At 39.8% G+C, this 11,077-nt stretch overlaps 1 protein-coding gene across 5 annotated transcripts in view; it reads right to left on the bottom strand.

Moving 5' to 3' along the window:
* Positions 1 to 11,077, bottom strand: part of LOC113995856 (centromere protein P) — a 128,806-nt gene that overhangs the window by 45,257 nt on the left and 72,472 nt on the right. The gene's annotated exons all lie outside the window — the stretch shown is intronic.

Below are 11,077 nucleotides of genomic sequence, written 5' to 3' on the forward strand. Positions count from 1 at the left end.
TTCTGTTCTCCAGACACAGAAGTAGCTGCAACTTGTATTCACAGCTAAATTCAAGAGAGGATCAGCTGCAAGTTGCTGAGACTGCAAAGAATTTTTTAACCATTTCGGAGAGGAAACTACTGACAGCACAGCAGGAACCTGAATACAAACTTTCCTGTGCTCCAGCCACAGAGAAATGCAAGGATGTAATGTCAATGTTGACACTATGAGAGGTAAGATATTTTAAACTCAGTAAGAGACCCGGAATAGCTGAGGTAAGGATTCAATAGCCAGAGCAATTCCAGAACCACAACGCTTTGTGGTATAAGAGGAATTTTGTGGGTTTAGACTCTCTGGCTGTTAGATTTCCAAGTTCTGCCTTGCATTGTTGGCTCCTGCATTACACACAAGAATTTTGACAAGACTTGCTGAACCCTTCACACAGGTCCCATTATAAACTGAACTGTAGCAGATGACATCCCGTGGTTATCACCAGATTCAGACAGGAGGTACTGACGTTGTCACTGGTTTGGAGTAGGATTTTTCTACTCGTTAAAAGATGACAGACCTCTGAGGATCTGCCTGAACGGTGGTTTTGGGCACGGGGAAATGTATTTCTGGTAAGATAAAAACTGCAAAGGTGTCCAACAAAATACGGTTGTTACCATGGAAGCTCGGGCAGCTTTCTGAATTTGAAGGAATGTTTTCTCTAAGCAAGGTAAAAGATCTTTCTTACAAAAAAACCCTACCAAAACCTCAGAAAAATAAAGGCACCAAATGCCTCCTGAAGTGAGACTTTAATTATTAATGCCCACGTGTTGAGGCTGTTAGAACCTCTGAGACCCCAAAAATGTTGAGCACACAGTCCACACCCTTCTCCACTTTCCATTTCAATTTAACAAAGAATAGAGATCCCCTCATGACTAAGCAACAAATCACTCAAACTTTGCCCCAAAAAGGAGTTTAGGTGTGACCACTTGCTTCCTATTTGCCCAAGACAAAGTGAACTTCACCCAGTAAATTCTCTATTATAGAAACACTACAGGGAGTGGCTGATGCAACTTCTGAATTTCAACTCTGAAACATGCACCATGCATGTTACTGCAGACACCCCTTAGCATTCAGTAAGAACAAAAATCACAACTTGGAAGCAGGATTTTATCCTTTCTTTACCAACAACTTGGTTATGCTTTCACTGAAAGAAATTAATGAACTTTGAAGATCTCTCTCAAGCCACAGCTTTATAAACAGTTGCATCACAGCAAGAAAATAAACAGTTTATCATTTCTGCTGTATAGTAATACCAGTGCTAACTAGTTGAAGCTCTCAAGAGAAAACATGTTCTAATTTAAGTACTATGTTTATATTCCGATGTATACAATTTTCAGACAAAACTACAGACAGTAAAATAGTAGAAATACAAGCAAACACTACCAAAATAATTTTACTCAATAATTCTGGTAATTTCCTGTATGAAGCAGTTTGCAGAGAACAAGTCTGCAGATTGTTCAATACAATATCTGATGCCCTGGAAGCTTCTTTAGGACACTTCCAAATCTCTACTCAGTTTGGAAGTGTAGGCACCTACAAATGTAATCCCAGGGACCTGCTTATATCCTCTTTGGATTTACAGCCTCAAGCAACCAATGCCAAAGCAACACTGACCATGCAATGCCAGCATGTGTTACACCTTTTATGCCACCACTCCTTGCTGAAGTCATCCATCAGGCTTTGGAAGGCCAAACTTTGGGGCAAATCACCGCTTTAAGGGGGTCAGAACCATACTCTGACCATCCTGTTGAACGTCCCAACCACAGAGGTGAAGCCAACACTTTGGAAATAGTTCATGTTTTTAAGGACACTTCCTTTAAAAGCTGGTTTTGGCTGCATTGGAAGGTTTAGTGGACCAGAAAGTGCAGTGAACCATGTAACCTACACTCCCTTGAAAGAAAACCTGCACAACAGTCTTACTGTCTTCTTGAAGGGAAAAAGGTACAAACATCCATGCAAAAAGACTAGTTTATAATAATATATCTGACTAATTCAGCAGACACACATTCCTGTTTCCTAATGAACAAAAGAAATCCCTGCAGCTATTTTTGCATATTTAGTAACATGACCCTTCTCTTACAGTTACTTACCATTGAATCCTAAACTCTCTATTTCAAGGCCTTAATTTTACTTCTCTTGGCACACTGAAAACCATTTTAAATGAGGAAAAAACAGCAGACATGTGAAATAAGAGCTCTGATTTAAAGATGTCAACAACTTCTGTACAGTCTCAAAGCCCAAAGTATTGTGGAAAAATGTTGGAACACTTTTTCCATCTAAAAGTAGCGAAGACGTCACTTCAAAACCTCTAAAATGTATTAAACAGATCTCCTTTTCCACATTAAGAAATGACCATATGACCAAAATGAATCTCACTTTTTATTTTCCTAATAAATGAACACGCTGCTCGTAAGTTTTATATCAATTCATGAACCAAGCAGCCCCACTCCAGTGCCTGCAAGTGTGATTTTAACGATTTTGGTGCAAGTGCTACAATGAAATCCAATGGAAATAGACTGTTTAACATTCCCAATATCCAAGTTACAGTGTCTCATTACAAATGTAATGTTCCTTGGTAACAGACACCCTATTCTCCATTAAAATTCCATCAGGATAGACCCATAAAGACTTAACACCGTTTTTAACTTTTCACTTTAAGATGTGAAGAGAGAACATCAAATGGAACTTTTAATAAAAATATTTCATTTTATATGATGCAAGATGAAGAAGATGCAGCAGCTACTAGGTCACTAAATTACCTCTGGGAACACATTCAGGCACCACTGTGCATCCCTGACAGAACTTACACAGTCAAGTACTGCATAGAACATTTTGCCACACCAAAAACCAATTGCTGATAAATTACCACCCCTTTTATGATACTGAAATACCCCAGTAAAGCAAAACAAAACTAACAGGTTTGTTAGCATTGTGGTGTCAACTCTTCCACACAATAGATGCCCTTATTTCAACTGGATAATGTTTGATCAGTCTTAAAAAGATCACAGAATCACAGACTGAGTTGAAAGGGACCCACAAGGACTCAGTTCAACTCCTGGCCCTGCCCAGGACACCCCAACAATCCCACCCTGTCCCTCAGAGCGTTGTCCAAACCCTCCTGGAGCTCTGGCAGCCTTGGGGCCGTGCCCACTGCCCTGGGGAGCCTGGGCAGTGCCCAACCAGCCTCTGGGGGAAGAACCTTTTGCTGAGATCCAACCTGACCCTGCCCTAACACAACTTCATGCTGCTCCCTCGGGAATGGCAGAAAAAAGCCAAACTACTTCAGGGTGAATCTCAAAACTAAATGAAACCTCCGTCCTAAAAACACAGCTTTATTTTGCTTCGAGGAAAGCAAAAGCAAGGGAACAGCAGAAGCAGCACTAAACCTTTCCCTGGGGGGCTATTTTTGGTCACTGTCAAACACGGGGGACTGGCCTGGATGGGCTCTGCCCTGATCCAGGACAACTGTGCTCACACTCTCCCCTCAGAGCCCTGCCCCATCCTGCCTAATTGTGCAGAACAGCATCTTCCACATTTCATGAAGGGTTTACTGCCTTTATCAGCCTGTGAACACAGTTCCTAAAGTTTCCCAACACACAATCTGGTCATTGCTCTGCAGTTCCTTGGAGCTCCACACGACTGCCTCTGCCCTGCACTCACGTCTAGTCAAAATTCCCACCAGTGCAGTGTTCCAGGGTAATACAAGGTACAAAGGGAATCTCCTCTGAACACTGAGGTGGGCTGGGGGCTGAGGACAACTTGGACAACTTCACCTCTTGCTGTTGTAGCTGAGTCCTGTTACATGAGCCCTCCCCCCCCAGTATTCTATTGCAGTCACTCACAGATCAAACTTTGCTTCTGGTTTTAGTATTTCCTACAGGTCTGTCCTTTCATTGATGCCTATACCTGGGAATCCAAAGGGCTACTCCCAAAACTTAACTGTCCTGGTGTCTAAAATTAGTAATTTTTACTTATTTTCACTTGAAAGTTTCATTTCCATGGGCAATGAGGCTTTTCTGGGGCATTGAATTCAAAGCTCTATATTCAGAAATTGTGATTTTTTTTCAGCTTGGAGAAATGTTGTGCAGTACAACTATTTGGAAGGCCATATTAACCTCAAGAAAAATGAAAGATCTTATCTTTCCCCCAGACTGCAGCTTCCTTTGTAAACATTATTTTCTCCTCTACAAGAGGATGAAAACATGCTGGCTAACAGGAGAAGGCAACTGGGGGAGACGCCTCAATATTGCTTATTTATGATAAGGCCCAACGACTGTTGTGCTGCCCTCAATAAATCACCTGGTGTTTGGGAGGTACAAAGGCTCAGATATTCCATTTTCCCATGAGGGCCAAAGATATTCCTGCCTAGTGCTTCATGTCCTTCCCTGTGAGTTTGCCAGTCACAATGGACACAAACATTCTCTGGAGTCTCTACAAGTGAACAAACACTCAAGAGTTGAGTGAATTCCCCAGAACAGTCCTGCTTGAGCCATCCTGGCTCCATTCATTAAATGGAGGGTTTTTTTCCAAGGATTTAAGAATTAAAGTAAATTAAAGCATTCACAGTTGCATTATTTAAAATGTTAATCTTAAAAAAACATCTGCCCTGTCATTTCTTCTTTAACAGTCTGTTATGCAAGGAAATTCCCACAGCCACTGAGTAAACAAACTATTGTAATTTGGTAGAAATCCCATCTCTTTTGTTTAAGTCTTTGTACAGGATGCAGATCTCCCCACAGTTACTGAATGCAAACTTTGGATTCATAACCTTGGGCTGTTATTTACATTAACATATCTTTGCTAAACTGAGTTATTCAGACCAGCTCACAATACACTGTTTTCTACAAAGTACTTTGAAGCAGATCTGTTAATTCAGAGAAAAGAACTTGCATTCCAAGTGTGCAGCATTATGAATATATACACAGAAATCTGCAGGTTTTCCATGCAGGATTCCTAAAACAAATCTATGTTTCTCTGTGGGAACTTTTCATAGGATAGCAATACATAAAAGCTGACTTATTTTTTCCACAAGACAGATATTTTTCTCAAAGGAGTAATACTGAACACAGCTGTGGAAATATTACATCTTCAGCAACACTATCAACACAGACAAGAATCTTCTAAGAGAGTTACGTAATGGTATTTTTAAAGGATTAAAATTAGGAAAAAGGATTAAAATGCACTTAAACTTTTTTTTTCACAGCAATTTCTCCCAGTCCCTGAAAGTTGGCTATGCCATTATGTTTTATCCTCGTGCATTCAGCTCCATAAAAAATGTCATAGGGAATCTGATGGCCCTCCCAAACATTTCATGGTTCATCCCCCCTTTTAAGTGACTGCTCTTTATAAACATCTGTGGCTTCCTTCTAATGAAGGGAGGTTCTGGACTTACTCAGTGAAGGTTATTCGCTACCAGTCTTCCAGGGAAAACTCTTTCTCCATTTTTTTCCAGCTCAGTTTGGCTCCCATAACAAAGAATTCAGGAAGCAAGACTTTTCCTCTTTCAATTAGACCAATTATTTCTTGGGTCTACGTGAAACATTAAAATCCACTTCACTTTCTTGCACATTTCCACAGCTCAACTACGAATGTTTGATGAAGTATTTCCTTTTGATTTGAACCTACCACCCACTGACTTCTTTAGTTTTAGCATTGGAAGAGGCAAACTAATTATCCTCTCTATTTCTTGACAACATATGGGTTCAAATTAATCCATATTACCTATATTCTGCATTTATTTTGAGAGCCTCTGGTAAAACCTTAAATGAAAGAAACAGTGATTAACTCTCTTTTTTACCTTTCCAATCTTCTGAGCAAAGAACAGCCCACAGTTTTATGTGAGGAGATGTGGATCTTTTACGTTAATTGGAAAACACACAAAAATTCTAATACCCATGAAACAAAATGATAGTCACAGTATGAATCATATGCTGACATATGCCCATGGCAGGGGGTTGGAACTGGATGATTTTTAGGGTCCCTTCCAGCCCAAACTGTTCTGGGATTCTGTGAGTCTATGAAATTATCAAAGCTGTAGTTTGCTTATTTAACGAAATAAATTATCCATTGGTGAGTTTATGTTCTAAACTCAAAGCTCCTTTGTAGTGCTGTGGGCAAGCCACATGGAAATTACCCTTTGTAGAACATTAGTGTTCAAGAGGCAAATAATAGTCTCTGCTTTATAAATTGTCCTACCAAAAAGATCTCATTTTCCATAGCACAAGTTAATATGCAATTATGACATATGTTTTCTTTCAATTCACATAAGTATTTCCAGTGTGTGGTAAAAGCAACTCCTGTCATCCAGTGAATTTCTGTCCATGATAAAAAGCAGTGCAAAAGTGTCCACAGTACAAAGCTCCTTAACTAACACACTCCAGTGTTTCCAAACAAATACCTTTAGAAATAGTACATTAGGATATCTGTCCAAGAACTGGAACTTCTCTGGGGGTTTCTACATTGCCTTTTAGCTTAGTTTAGAAGGTTTCATCTTCTTATTTCTTTCCTTTTTCATAAAAAAGGATATAAAGTGACTTTTTACATGGGCAGATGGGGGAAATGGCTTTAAACTGCAATAAGGGAGATTTAGATTAGATGTTAGGAAGAAATACTTTACTAAGGGTGGGGAGGCCCTGGCACAGGTTGCCCAGAGAAGCTGTGGCTGCCCCATCCCTGGGAGTGTCCAAGGCCAGGTTGGACAGGGCTTGGAGCAACCTGGGCTGGTGGAAGGTGTCCCTGCCCATGGCAGGGGGTGGAACTGGATGGGCTTTAAGGTCCCTTCCATGGAATCCATTCTGGGATTCCAGGATCATTTTTTGTGTCAGCCCTGCCCCAACAGCTCCCACAGCCCAGCCCTGCCCGTGGCAGGTGAGGCTTTCACTGCCCTAAGGGAAGGGAACACCTTTGTTCCAGGCTGGGGCAGATCCAGCCTTTGGAACAGCACGGGCCCCCAGAGGGACTGACACCAAGAGTGTCTTTGTTACTTTATCCACACAGGTTTGATTTTTACCTGTGTAAGCAGAACTAGGAGGAGAGCTGCAGAACCTCAGCATGTTTTCACTGCTGAAAGAAGAGACTGAAGGGCATCCTTATTGGATTTGTTACAGTGTATCAAAAACTGCAGCTTGCCCCTAATTTACAGTTAATTTCTCTATTTGTTCCTTTTCTTCTCATTCTTACTTGTGGTTTTCCCCTCCAGGTGAAATGGGAAAAAATGAATGGTAAAAAAAAATAAACAGAAAACCGCTTTATGGTATATAAGTAATTAAAGCAAATATTAATTGCTTTTTAAAAATGCCAACTTGAAAATAATACAGATTACATAGTACCCATAATTTATTAGTAGCATAGGTATGAGAAAATAATATTAAAACCATAACAGCAGTGATTAACTATAATTAAAACAGACTTTTTCAGAAGAGTCCTAATTTACTGGGAGTATTCAGGGTTAGATCCAGCCTTGTATGACAGAGTTACTGCTGTTGTGATGATGGAAAACAAATGAGACCATCCTACAAAATTCCCAGGGACAAAACACACATCTGAACACAGGCTGGGTTAATTAATAAGGTAGGGAAATGACTTCTCCAATGAAATAATATCCTTCTTTTCATTAGCAATGATTCTGAACGCTTTAATTTCAATTATTCCAAAGCAACAAATCGCGTGTTTCAAAACTTGCAAACCAACTGTGTTTGGAGATCTTCCAAGGAACCTTGTTACTTTTTCCATCTGCAAAAGGGAGATGCTCAAAGTACATGCAAACATTTAAAGACTGAGGTTCTTCGCTGGACATAGTATTTGACTAAAATTGGCGCTTCTATTTTAAAAATGTCTATCACAAACTGAATCAAAGTAATTTTCTTTTGGTTCTTTGAATTTCTAACCATAATATAAATTACTTGTGCGGGTAGGTAAAGTTACAAAAAAATGTAATAACAAAATTCAATTGTCTTTTCAGTCTAACATACTTTAAATATTCCAGGTGTTTTTTTCCTGGAACACAAAGGACTAAAAAGCCACACTTGTATTTTTTTTTAAACTAATAACTCACTGGAAATGGATGACAGTTGTCATTTTAAACATTGCCTTTATGTTCTGAACAATATGAATCCAGCCAAAGACTGGGTAAGAAAGTGCATTCATTTGCACTTCCATATTATTCATACTGCTTGTTAAATTAAAGGGAAACATCAGCACTTGCAAGTGATCAAGGTTTGGGGTTTTTTAAAGAACTGTTCAACTCTGGCAGAGTAAATTCTTGATAGTCCATGAGGAAATGTTGTTCTCAGTCCAGCTTTTATTCCGGAACAGAAAACTTTCCTTTAGAACTTATTGTTGGAGTGATTCAGTAGTTTGGCACTGGTTGCTGAGTTCTTCATTTTAACTACTGTTTGATTTTCCATGAAAGAATGTCTGATGTTTCCAATGTCTCTAAGGCAGATAAATACCCATATTCCATACAAACGCCATTTAACATTATTCAAATTTGTGAGCAGCATCACGAGCAAGACTAATAATTGACATGTAGAGACACCAAAACTATTTCAAGACCTTCACTGATCAGGCAAAGCAGTTTCCTGATCCAATTTGGTGCATAAACCTTTTTACAGGATCAGGGACAAGAGCATCGAGGTGGGAATAAGCTACCTGGGGACTTCTGAGATGGGCATTTCCACACAGAGAAATTTGTATTTATCTGTAGCCTAAGGTAGAACACAACTTACTGTCCAAAGGCAACACCAACTCCCTGCAAGGGGGAAAACCAAGGTATTTTTCAGGTGACTATTTTGTCCCTCCAGTCATTCCAGATCCTTGCATCCATACAACACATGATAACCCAGGACAATCACACGGATGTAGGGACATGCACACGCGAATTTACAACTCTTTTTGTACACAGCCTCTCAACATTGCCAGCTCTGACCCGCCCTTCAATACTGCTGTGTTGCTAATAAACATCAGGGACTGAGGACTCGCACTGCAAAATGAAACTATATTTTGCTGCAGTTTCTAAGTCAGCTGCCAAAACCACACACAGCGAAATTCATCTATTTACACGCAAAAGTTGATTCGTGCACGATAACAAATAAAAATTATTTTTTAATATGCACCCACATAAATACTGAAGGACCAAGATGAACTACAGAAGCTGAGGAGCAGTTCTGATCCACTCAGCTGGCTCAGTGGTGTGGTCCAGCTTGGGGGGAGCCAAAACTGAGCTCAACCCCAAGTATGTGAGCGCTGCACATGGCCCGGCTGCGAGCACGAAAGCAATAGGTCATGTTGTTAAAATGTGGTGGGCAGGGGCCAAGGCAGAACTGTGCAGTTGATGTCAGATTCATCACTTTATGTAAACCACGTTTATAAACACTGCTGGAAAATGAAAAAGCGCTTCGCTTGCCTTAGAATAACAAACATATACAAGGCCAGCTTAGAACAGAGATTGCAGTGTAAGCACAAGCCACACATGGCAGCACGTGTTTGCTCCCTCAGACAGAGGGAGGAACACAAATACAGCCATTTTCAACACAGAGATCGAGACAGCAGTTTATATCACTGATGAGATAACATAAGAAGTCAATATAAAACATCATCTGAATGCTTTTTCATTTCCTGTTTCACCAGAGTGAGACACTGCTCTGAACCACGACGTGCTAGGTGTACTCCTCTCACTGCCTGAGAAATTCACCTCCACTGCTCAGAAACAGTAAGAGGTAGAATTCTAATTTTCAACCAATTCTTTCACTGGTGGAAACAGAAATCACTGAAAAGGTCTTGGCAAACAGTCTGACCTCATATAATTTTTAGTTATTTAAAGGTCTCATAGGAGTATATACAGACATCTTCTTGCAAAGAAAATACCCTCAGACTACTATCTCTTCATTAAGCCCCCAACATCATGGATTTAAACACTGTGACACTAGAAATAAATTAATGACATTAAAAATAAAAGAACAGGCTCATAAAGTAGATTCAGAACCACTGGCCCAATTTAGTTTATAGTATTGCTATCTGAAGTTCAGAATAGAGGTAGAGAGGAGACCTGAAAATGTGATTTCTGGGTATTTTATCTGAGATTGCGATTATATTCCAATCAAAATACTAAATCTAAGTCTTGAAATATTGAACAGTTTCATTAAAGACCAGCATGTCCACGAAGGCAACATTTATTTCTACCATATTGACCCTTTATGTCACACAAAATATATGGATAAGCCCTTTTAAGGTTGTAACATTTTTTCCAGATCCTACCACTATGTGTATCCCTTTCATTATGTAACTGGCTATGACAAACTTCATACACATAGGAATGTGTTCCTACCACCAGAATCAACTGAAAGGAGAAAATAATCATAAAAAACCCCGAGTATTCATCCAAAATTGAGAGGCAGCGCTGCTGCAAACCAGGGTCAGCTGGAACTGCTGATTCAACACTTTGCTTCTGAAAGAAGGGAAAAAAGAACCCAGCACATTTATATTACAAGCCTCAGGCCCCGCTCTCTTCTATTGAACAGCCAAGAAAGTGTTGGAGGCTTTTTTAAAACAGCAATTTAATACGAATTTCCTCAACAAACCCATCCAAACCCAGCTATTCAAAACACAGGGGAGCGTTTGCTTGGGAAGCTTTGCTTTCTCCATGAAGGCAAGGGAAGGCAGACCTAAGCAATTTGAGATTTCAAGAAAGTTTGAGATCATGCTTCAGATTCCTGTGTGGGAATGTGATTGCTTTTGAAGCTGTAATTTTATTCCTTGGGAAAAGTGAGAGGGAGACTCTTTATCATCATCATCCATCTGTGCTACTGGAGCTGGAACACATGCCAAGGCAACGCTGCAGGTAACACAAGCCTTGTCTTGGTTGATATCACAGCACCAAGGTTCTAATGTTTGGCATACTAACTTTTTTTTTTTTTTTTTTTTTTGCCTTAAGAAAGTCACAGTAGACAAAATAACTATTATGCAATTTGAACAGGCATTTTGCAAACAGCACCATGGACAATAATAAAAAAAAAAAAGGCCCAAATAAATTTTCCAGGCTTTTTTTTTT

This window comes from Pipra filicauda, unplaced genomic scaffold (genome assembly GCF_003945595.2).
Source record: "Pipra filicauda isolate LSUMZ 115617 unplaced genomic scaffold, ASM394559v2 scaffold102_size2360937_pilon, whole genome shotgun sequence".
NCBI classification, from domain to species: domain Eukaryota; kingdom Metazoa; phylum Chordata; class Aves; order Passeriformes; family Pipridae; genus Pipra; species Pipra filicauda.